Source organism: Schistocerca nitens, chromosome 2 (genome assembly GCF_023898315.1).
Source record: "Schistocerca nitens isolate TAMUIC-IGC-003100 chromosome 2, iqSchNite1.1, whole genome shotgun sequence".
NCBI lineage: Eukaryota > Metazoa > Arthropoda > Insecta > Orthoptera > Acrididae > Schistocerca > Schistocerca nitens.
Genome location: NC_064615.1, coordinates 437,330,171 through 437,352,332, shown reverse-complemented (window position 1 = coordinate 437,352,332; position 22,162 = coordinate 437,330,171).

Sequence of the window (22,162 nt, the reverse complement as noted above, 5' to 3'; positions counted from 1 at the left end):
TGCAAAGTCACTGGAGCCATCAGTGCACAGCGACAAATAATTGAACTCCAAGTGCGGGTAGAGATGTACACTCCTGGAAATGGAAAAAAGAACACATTGACACCGGTGTGTCAGACCCACCATACTTGCTCCGGACACTGCGAGAGGGCTGTACAAGCAATGATCACACGCACGGCACAGCGGACACACCAGGAACCGCGGTGTTGGCCGTCGAATGGCGCTAGCTGCGCAGCATTTGTGCACCGCCGCCGTCAGTGTCAGCCAGTTTGCCGTGGCATACGGAGCTCCATCGCAGTCTTTAACACTGGTAGCATGCCGCGACAGCGTGGACGTGAACCGTATGTGCAGTTGACGGACTTTGAGCGAGGGCGTATAGTGGGCATGCGGGAGGCCGGGTGGACGTACCGCCGAATTGCTCAACACGTGGGGCGTGAGGTCTCCACAGTACATCGATGTTGTCGCCAGTGGTCGGCGGAAGGTGCACGTGCCCGTCGACCTGGGACCGGACCGCAGCGACGCACGGATGCACGCCAAGACCGTAGGATCCTACGCAGTGCCGTAGGGGACCGCACCGCCACTTCCCAGCAAATTAGGGACACTGTTGCTCCTGGGGTATCGGCGAGGACCATTCGCAACCGTCTCCATGAAGCTGGGCTACGGTCCCGCACACCGTTAGGCCGTCTTCCGCTCACGCCCCAACATCGTGCAGCCCGCCTCCAATGGTGTCGCGACAGGCGTGAATGGAGGGACGAATGGAGACGTGTCGTCTTCAGCGATGAGAGTCGCTTCTGCCTTGGTGCCAATGATGGTCGTATGCGTGTTTGGCGCCGTGCAGGTGAGCGCCACAATCAGGACTGCATACGACCGAGGCACACAGGGCCAACACCCGGCATCATGGTGTGGGGAGCGATCTCCTACACTGGCCGTACACCACTGGTGATCGTCGAGGGGACACTGAATAGTGCACGGTACATCCAAACCGTCATCGAACCCATCGTTCTACCATTCCTAGACCGACAAGGGAACTTGTTGTTCCAACAGGACAATGCACGTCCGCATGTATCCCGTGCCACCCAACGTGCTCTAGAAGGTGTAAGTCAACTACCCTGGCCAGCAAGATCTCCGGATCTGTCCCCCATTGAGCATGTTTGGGACTGGATGAAGCGTCGTCTCACGCGGTCTGCACGTCCAGCACGAACGCTGGTCCAACTGAGGCGCCAGGTGGAAATGGCATGGCAAGCCGTTCCACAGGACTACATCCAGCATCTCTACGATCGTCTCCATGGGAGAATAGCAGCCTGCATTGCTGCGAAAGGTGGATATACACTGTACTAGTGCCGACATTGTGCATGCTCTGTTGCCTGTGTCTATGTGCCTGTGGTTCTGTCAGTGTGATCATGTGATGTATCTGACCCCAGGAATGTGTCAATAAAGTTTCCCCTTCCTGGGACAATGAATTCACGGTGTTCTTATTTCAATTTCCAGGAGTGTATATAGGGGGAGAAGCCATAGCGTGCTCATTCCTGGTAGTAAAGGGTTTAAAGGTAGCCTGCATTTTGGGGGTAGATTTTTTGAGAGAAAGGGACGCAGTAATCGACCTTTCTCGGGGAAAATTAAGTTTGATGATCGCGGGGCTGCGGAGGAGATGATACACACAGACTTCCTATCGCTCTTACTTACCTGCAAATGAGTGAACGTTATCGTCAAAAGCCTGACGGTGATTATCGACGTCGATTGGACATGTACCCATAATCACATGCACCCAAGGAATCGGCAGGATTCCAGAAGAGCCACAGGCGACCTACTAGGACCAATGCCACAGTCTCCAAATGTCAGGGCAAAGGAAAAACATCTGTGTCGAACGCAGATGGCAGCAGGGGCAGTATATGCGGAAGCACCGCCACCAGCATTAACGTAGTGTGGACGACGCCATTTCCCATGAACATCGCGTTTATGGTTGGCAAATAACCCTAAATCTGACGAAACAACGGTTGCTGAATTACAACCGAACAGAAATCGAAGCCGCTATTGACGAACATAGAAATTATTTGTGGCTCAATATCTCAAAACTCCGATTAGAGGACGACACAGCGTGAAAAAGGGCAAGACTTTCCCCCACGGCCGCCAGCAAATGCCAGGTGGTTATAATTAAAGCGACGGTGTTCCAAGTGCTGGAGTGCGGTTTATATACATCGCAGGACTCTGGAACATCTTAGGTGTATTCATTAATCTGTGCGCTCGCGGAGTAAGATGAAAATATGATAGTTCCACTCGCTGGCACTAGCTGAAATCATGGCGCTGTAAGCAGTCAGAAGGTGGTGTGGGTGCCGGAAAAGGAGAGGAACCACCATACATATGATAACGGTGATTCTGGTGCGTTTATTGGCCTATGCAACACGTGTTCAACGTGGTCTCCCGATTCAGCAACATGCTGCATCCATAACAGCAATGTCGACAGTTGTTCGCAGCATATCTGGTTTAATCAGAGCGATATTTCATCATATTATATCCTCTCGATCAAAAGGAGTCCTCATACACCCTGACAGACACGACGTTTAATATATTCCCATAACCCGAAGAAGGCCATACATTTTGAAATTGTCCAAAGATGATGTGGTAACTGTGCGGCTGGTCCAGGTAGAGGTTCGAGTCCTCCCTCGGGCATGAGTGTGTTTGTTCGTCCTTAGAATAATTTAGGTTAAGTAGTGTGTAAGCTTAGGGACTGATGACCTTAGCAGTTAAGTCCCATAAGATTTCACACACATGATGTGGTAGTTAGCAAAGTTTTCTTGATTAAAAAATCTTTCACCTGGTATGCGACTTGTGGTGTCGCTCCGTCTTGCACGAAAATAATGGTATGGACACAGTTGCGGTCTTGCAAAGCTGAAGCCACGTGTTGCACAAGGAGATCCTTATAATGCACAAAAATGTGTGTAATCTTATGGAACGTATCTGCTAAGGTCATCAGTCACTAAGCTTACACATTACTTAACCTCAATAATTATCCTAAGGACAAACACACACACCCATGCCCGAGGGAGGACTCGAACCTCCGCCGGGATCAGCCGCACAGTCCATGACTGCAGCGCCTTAGACAGCCTTTTTTTTTTTTTTAAACAAGATGGATCCGGTATTGAGGTGGCGGAGACAAGGTGGGCAGGAGTCGCAACCCGAGGCCTGGCCACAATGTCTCCTCCCTCCCATCCTGGGGAAGTGGTACAAAAGATGCAGTTGGTGTATTATTGTGAAAGTTTTTTTGTTATTTTATGTATTTATTTTTCATCTTTTTAATTTTTTTTTATATTTTTACAGTAACTAACTGAAAACTAGTAAGAACACTCGTTGCGTCGAGTTGGGGACGCACATAACTAAAAACATGCTTATAGTAGTAGCAAAAGGCATAAAGAAAGAGAGCAAAGTGCGGGGCTAAGGAAGCCATGAAACAAAACCTAAGGGTGGAATCCATACCACCATTAACCGGTGCTACATCTTGCACCGGACGGGAAACAAAAACTGGGAAGACCTTTTCGCACCGGGGACAAAAAGAGGAAATGGGGCAAATACTGCTATAGAGTGCGAGGGTTCACGACGAAACTCTCCATCTGCTGTGTCATGCAGGTATGACTTCTCATAATGACCAAGATAGATCCCACGTTGTACCGTGTAGTGTTCTATCATCGTGTTGTAATTTCAGCTTCTCTTACCCGTAATTTTCAGCTACGTGGAGGGTCGTGGAACGCACTCCACAAATAATTGGAAAAATACCGTCGATACTTTGGGTTACGGAGGATCTTGCAGTGTCGTTCCTGCAAATAGTTCCAAAAGTCTAAAGTGTCCTTAGTGCCGTCTTGAAACAAATAATGCACTGCATGTCCACGAAGCCACGTCATGGATTTAGTTTTCGTGCGTGGGTAATACGCCTCATCCGGGAATAAGAGAGTCTTGGGGTCGATTTGATTCGGCGTTACTCGAAGGAAGTTTGCTGACATGCTGATATTTGCCTCACTAACTGCCACACTGCCGTAGACGCGCCACAGCTAAGACAGTGTTCATCGTTGTCTTGAACGTCACTGCTCGTGCACGTGGGTGAGTCTACCATATGGATCGCATGTAGCCTTGATCTGGTCACCTGCTTACCGTTGACAGTGATAGACCACATCGCCGTGACGTCAGTGTCCAGTGTTACGTGGTGAATTGTCCTCCACACTACTCGCCAGTTGCGTTCAGGTGCTTTCTCTCCACGTCGTTATCGGATCGTCCACGTTGCAGGACCCGATAAACCGTCTTTGCCGTCGCCAGTTGAGTCGCTGGTAAGGCAAGTCGAACGTAACTCAGTTCGAGGTAAAAGACTCCGATGTAGAAGAGCGAGGAAGGGACGTGGTGCATCGGCACAGGTGGCAACAGGGAGGGCGGTGTTAGTTCTTCTGTTAACAAACTCGTCAGACTGTCCGGACGGCGGTGCCATAGTTTGACTAACGTGCTCACAAATAGGGCGACCGCTCTGTCATGAACGTGATAAAGGCCAAGAAGCCCTCCCCGATTCGGTGGAAGGGTGAGAGTCTCACATTTGATCTTGAAAAGCATTCCTGAACTCACGAAGGACCTAAAAGCCGCAAGTATACGGCGAGCTAACATCACCGGTATGGGTAATATGTAGGCGATGTGCGGAATGTGTGACGCTAAATGTGTATTTACATTATGGCTCCATTGGACGATGTCCAGAGCTCGTAGGCGGTTGTTGGCAATCCCAGTCCGAAAATTTTCTAAAAAACCGTCGAAAGTTGTGAGCAACGTTCCGTCGTATATCGTCTGTAAAATCAATGCCGAGACATTTCAAAGTATCTCTGAGCTGTAAGGGAGTGACATTGTCCTCAGACAATCCGACCCCGATGTTCATCGCCACCGATTTTGTGACGTTGATACGACTACCATTGGCCATGCTATATGTGCGCTAGCGGTGTCGTTGCCGTTGCGGATGACAATCACCAGATCGTCAGCGTACTATTTACATCGGAAAGTGTGGCCTCGTAACGTCTTACCCGTTAGTCGTTGGCGCAGGCCGCATAGGAGTGGTTCCATGTCCACAGCGTAAAGTGGACAGAGGACAGCCTTTGCGTATGGATCGAGAAATGGTGAGAGGCTACGTAGGACGGCCGTTGACGATCACCTTGTATGTCGCGCCACGGAATAGTCGCATGACGATAGTGACGATTGGCTGCGGATGCCGGATATGTCGGAGAACCGCTTCCAAATAGTAGTGGTACACTCGGTCGAAAGCTTGACTGAAATCGATTGCCACCTGTGCACCCTTCAGATGACATGCCCTCGCCTGTGAGATCAAGTCACGATTTTCACTGATTGCTGTTTGAATATTATTGTCGCCTCCTAATGACGTTTGATCGGGTAAGATAACGTTTCGTAAGGTCTGATGTATCCGCGCCGCCAACAGTCGGGAAAAGATCTTAAAGTTGCAATTCAATAGCGTCAACGGGCGGTAGTCCTGCAGCCGTGAGCCACCGAACGGTTTGTGAATAGGAATAATCATCCCTTCCACAAGGACCGCGGGGAGCGGCACTTCCGGGGATAGTAGTTCGCGAGAGATGTCCGTCCATCGGGTGGCTAATAAATATTGAAAAGCCCGCTAAAATTCCAAGGGAAAGCCATCAGGATCAGGAGACATTTTGACAGCTCCTTTTCTAATGGCATCGATCACTTCTTCTTCCATAATTTCTCCCATCAAGGCCGCTTCCATTGCCGGGGTGACGGTGCTGTAAATCGTCTGAGAGACGTCCTCCAGTGCTGTCGGATCAGGGGTCTGAGCGGAATAGAGCTGAGAATAATGATCGTAGAACTCTTGGCCGCAATCCTGGTACGACAGGTGAACGATGTTTAATTTCCACGGGCTGCGGCTTCTCCACAAATGCCGCTGCAGGGTGACGGCACAAATGTAAGCTGAGTGGTCCGAGAAAGCTGCAGACCACAGTTCCGCATCCTGTGTTCCAGCGGCGAGAGAGCGTTAAACATAAATGCGGTCGATGCGACTGGAAGAATGACTCGTGAAGTGTGTAAATCCCGGTCGGTGGCCGTGAAGATGTTCCCAAGCGACCACCATCTGCAGGTCTCGAATTAGCAAGTGCCGGGAACGGATTATGTCGTGGGAGTTGGTCTCTGGGTGCCAGTACGCAATTGTAGTCACCTCCTGACACCAGATAGTCGTGGCGGCCTTGGAGGAGTGGGGCGACGTCTTCCGCAAAGAATCGTGAACTTCCGCGACGTTTGTCCGTCCCGGAAGGTGCGTAGATATAGATAAGACGGACACCTAGTACTGTGAGTACCATTCCTGTTGCTCCAGGCAGAAAGAGGATATCGTCCGCCAATATCCCTTCCCGAAGAAGTACAGCGACACCGCTGCCTGCGGGTGAAGGTGGATAGATGCAAGCATCGTAACTGTACATGCCTGGGAAGTCGTCGACGTACACTTCCTGGAGAAGGTCTATATCGATGGAAGCAGAATTCAACATATCCTGAAGCAAGCATAACTTATCGCGCGTTCGTATAGTGTTGATATTTATAGTTTCAACGCGATAAGTTTGAAGTCTATGCATAGCACCCATGTTGGCCATCAATACTCTTGTAAGGCTGTCTCGTCACTGTATCTGAAGGCGGGAAAGGATCAACACTGGTGGGGTTAATTCCTCCGCGTGTCGTCTGACACGATGGGCAAGGAGTTTCCCTCACTGTCGTCAGCCCAGTCGCCATGAAATACCACCGGCTGTTGGTGGCTGTTAGTTGCTGCTGCGACACTCGGCGCTGACTCCATCAGCTCTACTGGCTGGCAATCGGCATCGGCTGTCTGCTTGTCATCCTGCTGTTCTGTGGGGTCGGAGGGGCTGAAGCCGTCACCATGGCGATGTGTTAGGTGGGATGTTACTGCGGCCTCTGTACGGCCGGTACAGTCGTCGGAGTGTCCACAGTTCATGCCAGACGATCACTGCAAACACTAGTCCGATGGAGCACGCTGTCGTCTCCTGTGTTTCCGCGGGGAGTTTACGGACGTGTGTTTCAGTATCCAAATGCGGATGGATTTCTTCAACTGCTCCGGTGTCTGGAAGAAAATCCACTGTCGGCACAACCCGTGGGGTCAATGTTCATCCTGGCATCCATGCCTTCTTGCAAGGTCGGCCGGTGATTATCTTCAGATGGGGGCGCCGTTGTGGAGGCCGGATCCGGTACTGCAGAATTCATCATGGTCTCGCTATCGCGGACGACTATCGGACTAATGTGGTCAGCATCGGAAAGGGTTGCTGCCCGTGCAACCTCGGCATAATTGAGAGGAAGTGTCGTCACCTTAGAAGGAGTCATAGAATTACCTGTCGGAGACAATCCGACCGGACGTGCCCTTCTTGGCCACAACCGTAGCAAGTGCGTGGTTGACCGTCATACATAATGATCGCGCTAATCCGCCGATGACAAGATATGATGGTACATGTTTGGTCAGTTAAATTTTGATCTGTCTTACCCCGTTAAGAACGGGGTACGTTGTAAAGGTGGTCCATTTTTCGGTCATATGGCTGACCACTCTGCCGTAAGGCTGGAAAGCCGCGGTGACTACGTCCGGTGGGACTTTGAAAGGGAGTTCGAAGACGCGTATCGTACTGAGACCAAGCCCTGCGTGATCGATAGAGACCGCACCAATATGGCCATCAGAATGGTTGAATTTAAGATCATTCGCATGTGCGCGCACGATTCTGTTGCACACTTCGTCACTTACTAACTTGACGTAGACAATACTGCTCGTGATAGAGAGATGGATACCAATTATGTCCCGCGGTTCAATTGTAACGTCAAAAAATGGTTCAAATGGCTCTGAGCACTATGGGACTCTACTGCTGAGGTCATTAGTCTCCTAGAACTTAGAACTAATTAAACCTAACTAACCTAAGGACGTCACAAACATCCATGCCCGAGGCAGGATTCGAATCTGCGACCGTAGCGGTCTTGCGGTTCCAGACTGCAGCGCCTTTAACCGCACGGCCACTTCGGCCGGCAATTGTAACGTCATCACGTAGAAAACGTTACACTTCAAAAGCTCGCGGTCGTACACGATCGGGTTGAAACTGATCTTGATGGTCGTTTGCGTGAATGTGCCATGCTACAACGAAGTAGTAAACAACTATAAGCACTCGCGACCGCGCGGACGGGACGTGAACAAGACGTCCTCGCCGCAGCGCTGCGGAAAGCATACTGACCGTTCGGCTAATCCCGCGCGGCCCCTTGTAATGCACAGATGTCAATGTACACTCAACAGGGCTTCGAGGATGCAGAAGCTTGTGAAAACACATCACATAGTCAAGTATGCTGAGCGGGGTAGATGTTTCTGCACAACATGCGGAAGCGTAGAACTCCATATGCGACATTTCCGCGCATTTACGGTAACGCGTAGAGTTAAATGTGCCTCATCCATTCAAACTATATTACAGAGCCACACATCATCCATCTTCACGAGTGCCAAAAATGGGCGGCAAATTGTTTTGAACTGTTGATCAGGACAGAGAGAATTCCCGTGACACAGCTCAAACACTGGCTGCAGAATTTCAGCCATGTCCTACACGATCGTGTGTAGCTTCAACAACTTCAGCGGCTGCCATGGGAATGGGCCGCCTTTCGTTTTCTGCCGTACCACCTAATTCAATTTATTCACAGTTCTTGATCATATTCTATAGCCCAATTATTGACATACAGCCTTTTCGCAGTTTTTCTGTCGGAGATATTCCCGCAATGCAAAACTACTATTGCTTCCATTCTGATAAAAACAACTTTACCAGCAGTGCACGGTCTTTCTTCTAAATAGCCATTCCATTTCGTACGGATAACTTAAACCTTCTTAGCCCTTTACACCCACAGAAACTTCACAACAAAATAATTATCACGTGTCGCCAACCGACAGCATACTGATGCCGTATTTTCACCTGGTGGTGGACGGTGGATCTATTATTTTTTTCAGAATACTCCGCGAACATACCGATTAATGAACATACCTACGATGTTTCAGCATCCTGCGATGTATACAAACCACACTGCAGCACCAGAAACACCGTCAGTTAGCAGCACCTGGTGATACCTCCTCAGGCTGGATGAAATGTAACCTAAGCAATTTCCGGAAAACGCTCTTGCAGATGTATAAGACATGAATTCTACCTTCATTTACTAGACAGTGAGCCCATACTACGACCACTTTTTCTGGCTATTACGCCGCTGCTGATTTAGTGTACATCATTCCTTTAGACGAAAGGAATGGAATATTCCCAACTTTGTTGATACCAGAAAGTTTCCATGCTTGATTGTTTGACCTAAAAGAAATCGTTCAAATGGCTCTAAGCACTATGGGACTTATCATCTGAGGTCATCAGTCCCCTAGACTTAGAAGTACTTAAACGTAACTAACCTAAGGAAATGACACACATCCATGCCTGAAACAGGATTCGAACCTGCGACCGTAGCAGCCGCGTGGTTCCGGACTGAAGTACCTAGAACCGCTCGGACACCGCGGCCGGCTGTCTGACCCATAAACACCTTAAGTAGCTGGCACTTTTACGTTGCAGCTTCCTTCAATAGCCGCTCTTTCGAGGCACCTGCTCGGGGAGACCAATGAATCACACACTAAAATGACTTTCGCAGTTGAAAATCGCAGAATATACGAAAATTAATAATGCTCCTAACGAAGGGTAACAGTAATTAGGCTAGAGATGTGTCTGGTGTCTGCGATATGTAGGCCATAAACACCTTGAGGGAAACAGCTAGCCTAAATAAATCTGTGCACAGGCTGAAAAGTCTTGACAGACATAGGTCAATCATAATATTAGACGAATACATATTATATCTGCTGGAAACGTAGAACTAGCACAGCAGGTCTGATCATTCGTCCTGTTCATTTCAGGTATCTAGAAACGTTACAGTTGCTGTTCCTGAAGTGCCTACGATCATGGAATACTTTCTTTTCACTGGACACGCAGGGCATGTCGGTATTGTTATTGAAGAAGATCTATGGAAATCTGATAGACAGTGTGACTGAAGAATGCTATGACAGATTCCTAGCAGTTGTAGAAGGGACTTAGTAGATGAAGTTTTGATAAGGATCCCATGTACGGATTCCGTATTTCTGGATTTCCGGAAGGCTTTTGATATCGTACCACACAAGCGGCTAGTAGTGAAATTTCTTGCTTATAGAATATCGTCTCAGTTATGTGACTGGATTTGTGATTTTCTGTCAGAGAAAAAATGGTTCAAATGGCTCTGAGCACTATGGGACTCAACTGCTGTGGACATAAGTCCTCTAGAACTTAGAACTACTTAAACCTAACTAACCTAAGGACAGCACACAACACCCAGCCATCACGAGGCAGAGAAAATCCCACACCCCGCCGGGAATCGAACCCGGGAACCCGGGCGTGGGAAGCGAGAACGCTACCGCACGACCACGAGATGCGGGCTCCTGTCAGAGAGGTCACAGTTAGTAGTAATTGACGCAAAGTCATGGAGTAAAACAGAAGTGATTTCTAGCGTTCCCAAAGGTAGTGTTATAGGCCCTTTGCTGTTTCTTATCTATATAAACGATTTGGGAGACAATCTGAGCAGCCGTCTTCGGTTGTTTGCAGATGACGCTGTCGTTTGTAGACTAATAAAGTCATCAGAAGATCAAAACAAACTGCAACCTGATTTAGAAAAAATATCTGAATGGTGCGAAAAGTGTCAATTGACCGAACATAAAGGAAGTGTGAGGTCATCCACTTGAGTGCTGAAAGGAACTCGTTGGACTTCGGTTACACGATAAATCAGTCTAATCTAAAAGCAGTAAATTCAACTAAATACGTAGGTATTACAATTACGAACAACTTAAATTGGAAAGAACACATAGAAAATGTTGTGGGGAAGACTGCCTTTTATTGGCAGGACACTTAGAAAATGTAACAGACCTACTAAGGAGACTGCCTACACTACGCTTGTCCGTCCTCTTTTAGAATACTGCTGCTCGGTGTGGGATCCTTACCAGATAGGACTGACGGAGTACATCGAAAAAGTTCAAAGAAAGGCAGCACGTTTTGTAATATTGCGAAATATGGAAGAGAATGTCACAGAAATGATACAGCATTTGGGCTGGAAAGCATTAAAAGAAAGGCGTTTTTCCTTGCGACAGAATCTTCTCACGAAATTCCAGTCACCAACTTTCTCCTCCGAATGCGAAAATATTTTGTTGACACCGACCTATATAGGGAGGAACGATCACCACGATAAAATAAGGTAAATCAGAGCGCGTACGGAAAGATATAGGTGTTCATTCTTTCCGCTCGCTATACGAGATTGAAATAATAGAGAATTGTGAAGGTGGTTCGATGAACCGTCTGACAGGCACTTAAATGTGATTTGCAGAGTATCCATGTAGATGTAGATGCAGATGTACCGTTTGGAAATAAAAGTAGAGCGAAGATCGGATCACTTTCAGATATTCCTCTTCACGGTGCGCACACAAGCTGAGAGGAGTGAGCCGTCGTCGGTCGATGTCGTAATCAGCCTATGAAAACGGCTGCGAGAAATTGGTACGTTGGAAACCAGGAAGGTTAGTTGTGATGCTCCACCGACGCTCTGCAGTCTCGAATTTGCGGAGGACGTCCTTCGTCACGTAGAAGAGAATCCGAGGACAAGCAGTAGTAGCATTGCTCATGCCATTTGCTCCTACAGCACACAGGTCTGAGCTCATTTTCTCCGCTGTATGCGTACCGCGAAGCGGGAGATATCGAAGTGATCCGATCCTCAAACTGATTTCACATCCGAGCGGTACATTTCCGGACTTGTGTTCCCTATTAAAACTCCATCTACTGAGTCCCTTCTACGAGTACAACCAATAGTTATTGATAATCTACTTGAAAAGAAAATTGTAATTCTTGGTTTTCGTTGTTGGCAAGTAACTAGAAGACTACAATAGCAAATAAGTCCGCCAACACAACGTGGGAATGTTAAGTATTCTGGCCTTAATTTTAATTCCACATACCCAAAGAGTAACCTCCAAGGCAGATGTTGATAAAATGCTAATGTTTCTCTCTGAGAAAACGCCGCAAAAATTATAAACCATGTTGTTGTTGTAGTGGTCTTCAGCCTTGAGACTGGTTTGATGCAGCTCTCCATGCTACTCTATCCGGTGCAAGCTTCTTCATCTCCCAGTACCTACTGCAGCCTACATCCTTCTGAATCTGTATAGTGTATTCATCTGTCGGTCTCCCTCTACGATTTTTACCATCCACGCTGCCCTCCAATACTAAATTGGTGATCCCTTGATGCCTCAGAACATGTCCTACCAACCGATCCCTTCTTCTGGTCAAGTTGTGCCACAAACTTCTCTTCTCCCCAATCCTATTCAATACTTCCTCATTAGTTATGTGATCTACCCATCTCATTTTCAGCATTCTTCTGTAGCACCACATTTCAAAAGCCTCTATTCTCTTCTTGTGACAAACTATTTATCGTCCACGTTTCACTTCCATACCTGGCTACACTCCATACAAATACATTCAGAATCGCCTTCCTGACACTTAAATCTATACTCGATGTTAACAATTTCCTCTTCTTCAGAAACGCTTTCCTTACCATTGCAAGTCTACATTTTATATCCACACTACTTCGACCATCATCGGTTATTTTTCCCCCAAAATAGCGAAACTCTTTTACTACTTTAAGTGTCTCATTTCCAAGTCTAATTGCCTCAGAATCACTAGACTTAATTCGATTACATTCCATTATCCTCGTATTGCTTTTGTTGATGTTCATCTTATATCCTCCTTTCAAGACACTGTCCATTCCGTTCAACTGCTCTTCCAAGTCCTTTGCTGTCTCTGACAAAATTACAATGTCATCGGCGAACCTCAAAGTTTTTATTTCTTCTCCATGGATTTTAACACCTACTTCAAATTTTTATTTTGTTTCCTTTACTGCTTGCTGAATATACAGATTGAATAACATCGGGGAGAGGCTACAACCCTGTCTCAATCCCTTCCCAACCACTGCTTCGCTTTCCTGCCTCTCGACTCTTATAACTGCCATCTGGTGTCTGTACAAATTATAAATAGCCTTTCGCTCCCCGCATTTTACCCCTGCCACCTTTAGAATTAGAATGAGAGTACTCCAGTCAACATTGTCAAAAGCTTTCTCCAAGTCTAGAAACGCTAGGTATGTAGGTTTGCCGTTCCTTAATCTTTCTTCTAAGGTGAGTCGTAAGTTCAGTATTGCCTCACGTGTTCCAATATTTCTACGGAATCCATACTGATCTTCCCCGAGCTCGGCTTCTACCAGTTTTTCCATTCGTCTGTAAAGAATTCGCGTTAGTATTTTGCAGCTGCGACTTATTAAACTTATACTTTGGTAATTTTCACATCTGTCAACACCTCCTTTCTTTGGCATTGTAATTATTATATTCTTCTTGAAGTCTGACGGTATTTCGCTTGTCTCATACATCTTGCTCACCAGATGGTAGAGTTTGGTCAGGACTGGCTCTCCCAAGGCTGTCAGCAGTTCTAATGGAATGTTGTCTACTCCTGGAGCTTTGTTTCGACTCAGGTCTTTCAGTGCTCTGTCAAACTCTTCACGCAGTATCATATCTCCCATTTCATCTTCATCTACATCCTCTTCCAGTTCCATAATATTGTCCTCAAGTACATAGCCTTTGTATACACCCTCTGTACACTCCTTCCACATTTCTGCTTTCCTCTCTTTGCTTAGAACTGGGTTGCCATCTGAGCTCTTGATATTGATACAAGTGGTTCTCTTTTCTCCAAGGGTATCTTTAATTTTCCTGTAGGTAGTATCTATCTTACCCCTTGTGAGATAAGCATCTACATCCTTACATTTGTCCCGTAGCCATCCTTGCTCAACCATTTTGCACTTCCTGTCAATCTCATTTTTGAGACGTTTGTATTCCTTTGTGCCTGCTTCATTTATTGCATTTTTGTATTTTCTCCTTTCGTCAATTAAATTCAATATTTCTTCTGTTACCCAAGGATTTCTACTAGCCCTCGTCTTTTTACTTACTTGATCCTCTGCTGCCTTCACTACTTCATCCCTCAAAGCTAACCATTCTTCTTCTACTGTATTTCTTTCCCCCATTCCTGTCAATTTTTCCCTTATACTCTCCCTGAAACTCTGTACAACCACTGGTTTAGTCAGTTTATCCAGGTCCCATCTCCTTAAACTCCCACCTTTTTGCAGTTTCTTCAGTTTTAATCTGCAGTACATAACCAGTACATTGTGGTCAGAGTCCACATCTGCCCCTGGAAATGTCTTACAATTTAAAACCTGGTTCCTAAATCTCTGTCTTACCATTATATAATCTATCTGAAACATGTCAGTATCTCCAGGCTTCTTCCATGTATAGAACCTTACTTCATGATTCTTGAACCAAGTGTTAGCTATGATTAAGTTATGCTCTGTGCAGAATTCTACCAGGCGGATTCCTCTTTCATTTCTTACACCCAATCCATATTCACCTACTACGTTTCCTTCTCTTCCTTTTCCTACTATCGAATTCCAGTCACCCATGACTATTAAATTTTCGCCTCCCTTCACTATCTGAATAATTTCTTTTATCTCATCATACGTTTCTTCAATTTCTTCGTCATCTGCAGAGCTAGTTGGCATATTAACTTGTACTATTGTAGTAGGGGTGGGCATCGTGTCTATCTTGGCCACAATAATGCGTTCACTATGCTGTGTGTAGTAGCTTATCCGCACTCATATTTTTTTTATTTATTTTGAAACCTACTCCTGCATTAGCCCTATTTGATTTTGTATTTATAACCCTGTAATCACCTGACCAAAAGTGTTGCTCCTCTTGCCGCCGAACTTCACTAATTCCCACTATATCTAAATTTGACCTATCCATTTCCCTTTTTAAATTTTCCACCCTCCGAACCGTGGAACGCCAGTTTTCTTTCTCTTGATAACGACGTCCTCTTGAGTAGTTCCCGCCCGGAGATGCGAATGGGGGACTATTTTACCTTCGGAATATTCTACCCAAGAGGACGCCGTCATCATTTAATTATACAGTAAAGCTGCATGCCCTCGGGAAAAATTACGGCTGTAGTTTCCCCTTGCTTTCAGCCGTTCGCAGTACCATTACAGCAAGTCCGTTTTGGTTAGTGTTACAAAGCCAGGTCGGTTAATCATCCAGACTGTTGGCCCTGGAACTACTGAAAAGGCTGCTGCCCCTCTTCAGGAACCACACGTTTGTCTGGCCTCTTAACAGATACCTCTCCGTTGTGGTGGCTCCTACGGTATGGCCATCTGTATCGCTTAGGCACACTAGCCTCCCCACCAATGGGAACGTCCATGGTTCAAGTGGGGGAATATACCATTCCAACAATTAAAGTTTACCTGACAGTACAAATTATCTACGTATCTGAAGCACTTCACACATCACTGGGCGAATTACTATACTGACCATTAAATGCATCACCAAGAAGGATAGCAAATGAGGACAATTTCCTTATTAATCATATACAGTCTATTAGGAAGAGTACATTATTTAACATATCGGGGATTCGCAGACATTGTGGAGAACTTTTTCAATATTTCTGATTAAGCAAAATGTAAAATATTTGCCAGATGTCGATCGGCCAATCATAAATAAGTAGGAGCACTCATAGACTTTGAAAGACAATGACATAATTACGCTCTTCAATTACTAGCTTTAGTATTGTCTTCTGTTCTGTTCTTGTTCATCATAAAGAGTAGACGTGTATGTGAATCCTGGCACTATATTTATGAAAGTTCATTTGAATAATCGCCAGTTTAAGTTAAAACCGACTCTCCTCGTTTATCATTATTTATGGAAGCCTAATAACACATTCTCCTGGATCAATATTGTTATTATTTATACATGATGTATACAGATAGCAGCGACGGTCTTCGCGACGGCGCAGTATAAAACTGGAGGTAGGTGAACATGCCCTTTTCTTCCAGTGTGACCGCCATTTTCCTTTTTGTTTTTAATTTAGTCATTTGCCGCAACATTAATACCTGCAATCTTCATCATTTCTCTTTCTCTAAAGAAGTCCGATTCCTTTTGTTATAATTTTTATCTGGCTCTTATATCTACCATATCTCATATTCCTTGGAAGTAAGCCACAAGGAAAGGTAAATCAAGAAAATACGTGCGTCTACCTCTGCTGTATATTCATCATACACTCCTGGAAATTGAAATAAGAACACCGTGAATTCATCGTCCCAGGAAGGGGAAACTTTATTGACACATTCCTGGGGTCAGATACATCACATGATCACACTGACAGAACCACAGGCACATAGACACAGGCAACAGAGCATGCACAATGTCGGCACTAGTACAGTGTATATCCACCTTTCGCAGCAATGCAGGCTGCTATACTCCCATGGAGACGATCGTAGAGATGCTGGATGTAGTCCTGTGGAACGGCTTGCTATGCCATTTCCACCTGGCGCCACAGTTGGACCAGCGTTCGTGTTGGACGTGCAGACCGCGTGAGACGACGCTTCATCCAGTCCCAAACATGCTCAATGGGGGACAGATCCGGAGATCTTGCTGGCCAGGGTAGTTGACTTACACCTTCTAGAGCACGTTGGGTGGCACGGGATACATGCGGACGTGCATTGTCCTGTTGGAACAGCAAGTTCCCTTGCCGGTCTAGGAATGGTAGAACGATGGGTTCGATGACGGTTTGGATGTACCGTGCACTATTCAGTGTCCCCTCGACGATCACCAGTGGTGTACGGCCAGTGTAGGAGATCGCTCCGCACACCATGATGCCGGGTGTTGGCCCTGTGTGCCTCGGTCGTATGCAGTCCTGATTGTGGCGCTCACCTGCACGGCGCCAAACACGCATACGACCATCATTGGCACCAAGGCAGAAGCGACTCTCATCGCTGAAGACGACACGTCTCCATTCGTCCCTCCATTCACGCCTGTCGCGACACCACTGGAGGTGGGCTGCACGATGTTGGGGCGTGAGCGGAAGACGGCCTAACGGTGTGCGGGACCGTAGCCCAGCTTCATGGAGACGGTTGCGAATGGTCCTCGCCGAAACCCCAGGAGCAACAGTGTCCCTAATTTGCTGGGAAGTGGCGGTGCGGTCCCCTACGGCACTGCGTAGGATCCTACGGTCTTGGTGTGCATCCGTGCGTCGCTGCGGTCCGGTCCCAGGTCGACGGGCACGTGCACCTTCCGCCGACCACTGGCGACAACATCGATGTACTGTGGAGACCTCACGCCCCACGTGTTGAGCAATTCGGCGGTACGTCCACCCGGCCTCCCGCATGCCCACTATACGCCCCCGCTCAAAGTCCGTCAACTGCACATACGGTTCACGTCCACGCTGTCGCGGCATGCTACCAGTGTTAAAGACTGCGATGGAGCTACGTATGCCACGGCAAACTGGCTGACACTGACGGCGGCGGTGCACAAATGCTGCGCAGCTAGCGCCATTCGACGGCCAACACCGCGGTTCCTGGTGTGTCCGCTGTGCCGTGCGTGTGATCTTTGCTTGTACAGCCCTCTCGCAGTGTCCGGAGCAAGTATGGTGCGTCTGACACACCGGTGTCAATGTGTTCTTTTTTCCATTTCCAGGAGTGTATGTGAGTGACTTTTACAATAATTAAAATTTGTTACTATCATCCCCAAAAGTAGTAATTATCAAACAGTCCACTCACTCGCGAATGTACGCGCCGTTTCTCGTTGTTGCAGGCAGTCAGGTGTTAAATATTACTTATATTTTACTAAGATTCTGTTGCATAGTTTCCACTTGTGTATGTTGCTATTGTCACAACGTTGCTTCATGGTGAGAACTATGACGCGACTTTATAATTAATCCCATTTTCCAAGTTACTGCACCGGTTAGCGAAATAATCAGAAAGATTAAAAAAACAGCGCAGAATGCGAAATACAACATACAGGGTGACAAATGTGACGCACAGAAGTACAGAGTCGCTTCTGGATGCACCAATGGCTCCAAAAAGGCTGAACATCGAGTGGATAACAGCTATGGTTACTTCATTACATCCAGCTTGAGTTCTACACCAGATTTTATGAATCGCGTTAGGTGGGCAGCAGTGGTGCGCCAGTCTCTTGGCAACGGATGACCAGACTTTACAATAGGTGTGAAATCTGGAAAAAAATGTTGATCAGAGCATAGGTCGAACACTAGCTGAATCGAGGTAAGTCAGGACGGCACGGAAAGATAACGTCACGGAGACAGGCTTCGGTTGTAACACGTGGGAAATGTAGCGCATGACGTCCAAAGTAACGTCTGTGCGAACCATGTGTGAGCGCGTTGCATACCCAATGCACCCCAGTGCACCTCACAGACTCATGCCAGGAGCTATGACTGTATAACAATGATAAATGGAAATGAGCGTTTGGCGTCATTGCGGGGGAGGTCCGGCCGCCTTGGTGCAGGTTTTATTACATTCGACGCCACATTCGGCGATCTGCGCGTTGTATGGGGATGAAATGATGATGAAGACAACACAACACCCAGTCCCAGAACGAAGAAAATCTCCGACACAGCCAGGAATCGAATCCGGGCACTTAGGACGGCAATCCGTCACGCTGACCACTCAGCTATCGGGGCGGACTATGACAAAGGTGATTACAATCTCCTCATACTCTGCAAATACGGATTCGTCCGTCGTAAAGCAGCATCGACTCCTGCTTAAGAGATGACGTTGTGCTGCTGCTAGGCTAAGTATTTCATTGTCCAAACCACTATCAACGTGCCCCCCTCCGCAGCCACGTCAGGGACAGCCATAACAGCGTTCGCTGTGATTCTCCAAACGTCATAATGCGTTTCGCGTGGATACGTATGTTGCTGCTAACGAGACTATTTCATGACTCAAGATAGCTGAAGTGCCCTGATGGTACTAGACGTAAAAAATGATTCAGATGCCTCTGAGCGCTATGGAACCTAACATCTGAGGACATCAGTCCCGTAGAACTGAGGACATCACACACATCCATGCCTGAGGCATACGACCGTAGCAGTCACGTGGTTCCAGACTGAAGCGCCTAGAACCGCTCGGCCACGCCAGCCAGCACTACACTCCTCCCCCCCCCCTCCAAAAAAAAAAAAAAAACAAAAAAACACTCACCACGAAGCAACTATCGAATGGGATGGAAATGGGTAATGTGATGTACATGTAAAGACAAATCGTTACTAATTCAGAAAAATATTTGATGATTTATTAAAAAAAAGCACAAATTCAGTACGTCGGTAACACATCAACCTCTGGTCCTTATGCAAGCTGTTAATCGGCTTGGCGCTGATTAACAGCATTGTTGGATGTTCTCCTGCGGGATATCGTGCAAAATTCTGTCCAATTAGCGCCTTAGATCTTCAAAATCCCGTGATGGTTAGAGTGCCCTGCTCATAATGCACCAAAAGTTCTCAATTGTGGAGACATCCGGCAACCTTGCTGGCCGACATATGGTTTGGTAAGCACGAAGACGAGAAGTAGGAGCTCTCGCTGTGTGCTGGCGGGCGTTATCTTGCTGAAATGTAGGCTCAGAATGGTTTGCGATGAAGGGCAACAAAACGGTGCATAAAATGTCGTCGATGTACCGCTGTGATGTAAGGGTTCCGCGGATCAGAACCTAATGTGTTGTGCTTTCAAACGAAATGTCACCCCAGACCATCACTCCTGGTTGTCGGGCCAGCTGATTGGTGACAGGTTGATATCCCACGCCTGACTGGGGCATCTCCGCACACTTCTTCACTGGTCATTGGGGCTCATTTCGAAGCCATACATATCACTGAATACAATTGTACTCTAGTCAACGACACTGCAGGCTGAAGACGTCTCTGCAGACGCACCGGGTAGCCACGGGATACCTACCTGAATGCCTCCCGCCATACTCCCCGGTGACGTGGAGTGACGATCTGGGATGACATTTCTTTTCGTAACAGGACTCCTTTGTTTGTTTTTCATGCCACTCTCACAGCATAGCCGTACGTGTACGATATTCTACGCCTTGTTTTGTTGCCCTTCATGTCAAGGCATCCTGGGCTTACATTTCAGCAAGATAATTCCCGCCCGCACAAGGCCAGAGTTTCTACTTACTGCTTGTTTTCGTGCTTGCGAAACCCTATCTTGGAGAATGAGGTAGCTTCATCTCCCACCAATTGAGAGTGTTTGGAGCATTGTGGACAGCACGCTTCAGCCATCTTGGGAATTTGACGATCTAATGCGACGATTAGAATTTGGCACGATATCTCTCAGGAGGACACCCAACAACTCGACCAATCAATGAGTAGCTGAATAATTGCTTGCATAAGGGCCAGAGGTGCTACCAGAGCGTTGTTGACTGGCTCAGTTTGTAAAGCTCTTTCTCCGACTTCTCTGAATCATCCAACTTCTCTGAAATTTTTAGCCGGCCACAGTGGTCATGCGGTTCTAGGCGCTACGGTCTGGAGCCGAGCGACCGCTACGGTCGCAGGTTCGAATCCTGCCTCGGGCATCGATGTGTGGGATGTCCTTAGGTTAGTTACGTTTAATTCTACGTTCTACGTTCTACGTTCTACGTTCCAGGCGACTGATGACCTCAGAAGTTAAGTCGCATAGTGCTCAAAGCCGAAGCAGTTTTTTGAAATTTTTATCATTTGTTTGTTCCCGTCCCATTCAAATAATTCATTCGCGGTGTATCGTTTTCTCTCTCTCTCTCTCTCTCTCTCTTTTTAATATCTGTTTCTGGCGCCCTAGTAGCTTGAGGCCTTTGAGGCCCTGCATAGAGTTTAGTATGGCCATGCCGAACATATAGATTCCACATTTGTCCATATTTGCACGACAATTGCCTACGATGTGCGATATGGTAACTCAGCTCCTTGATTTTGTCAAATGCTTTTTTCGCACACCACATTCCCGAAACCAGACGCATGTAGTAATTACTGTAGCACATGGGTTGATGACCATGGAGAGAGTCGCAGAGTATATGGAGACAGGCAAGTCACCCGGTGAACTTGTATGAGATACGATACGCTCAGAACACAGCCTCCATTGTTCACTATTATTCAATAGCCATGAAACGTAGAATAAAGTCGAAGTAGCTGGAGCCATTCTGCCTGAATCACATTATGTTCATTTTCATTGTTGCTTAAGAGATTATTGCTTGGTTGAATATCATACTAGTGCTCACCCGAAACATCAAATGTAGTGTGTGTAACTATCCGTAACTCCATTAAAATGTTAGGTACCGCTATGACGACACTCATATTTTACCTTCGTATCGTTGTATCGTTACTTATATTTCTGAAACTAAATTTTAAATTTCAGTTATGTTTAGGATGCAAACAAGAACAATTCCGTATAATGAAACTGAATGTTTATTCCGTTTTTAACTAAAGACGTGTCGTCTATTAATACTAGCCGCAGCCAGTGGCCTAACAAAATATGTATCACAAAACAGTTTTCTCTGTATTATAGACCTTTGGTGATACCTGGTATGAATAAGCGAATCATGTTTTGTTAAGAACAACAAACATTCAATTGCGAAAGACGGAATTGTCCTTAGTTGTATTACAAATGTAACTGAAGTCTTCATTGTTCCAATGAATGCAACTGTTACCACTGTCTGTAAAACACAGAGTAGCGTCTCAGCCTTTATCCTGTTATCACCAATATCTAGTACTATTATGTCTTATATATAAATATGTGCGTACTTGTTTTCATTTGTTTTGTGCCGCCCACATGCACAGTGCATCTGCAATGACTTTTCTGCTGTCCTCACAATGCAGAAAGCTGTATGTAAAAACAACTGCTGCATCTGGAGGCCCTGAAGTAGATATAGGAATGCGAGGAACATCTGCACAACCAATCGAATAACGAAGTAGATACCTCCACAGACCTACACTTTAATATCCAGATTTGCTACATGGCTCTGAGCACTATGGGACTTAACGTCTATGGTCATTAGTCCCCTAGAACTTAGAACTACTTAAACTTAACTAACCTAAGGACATAACACAACACCCAGTCATCACGAGGCAGAGAAAATCCCTGACCCCGCAGGGAATCGAACCCGGTAACCCGGGCGCGGGAAGCGAGAACGCTACCGCACGACCACGAGCTGCGGACATTTGCTACATACTCACCT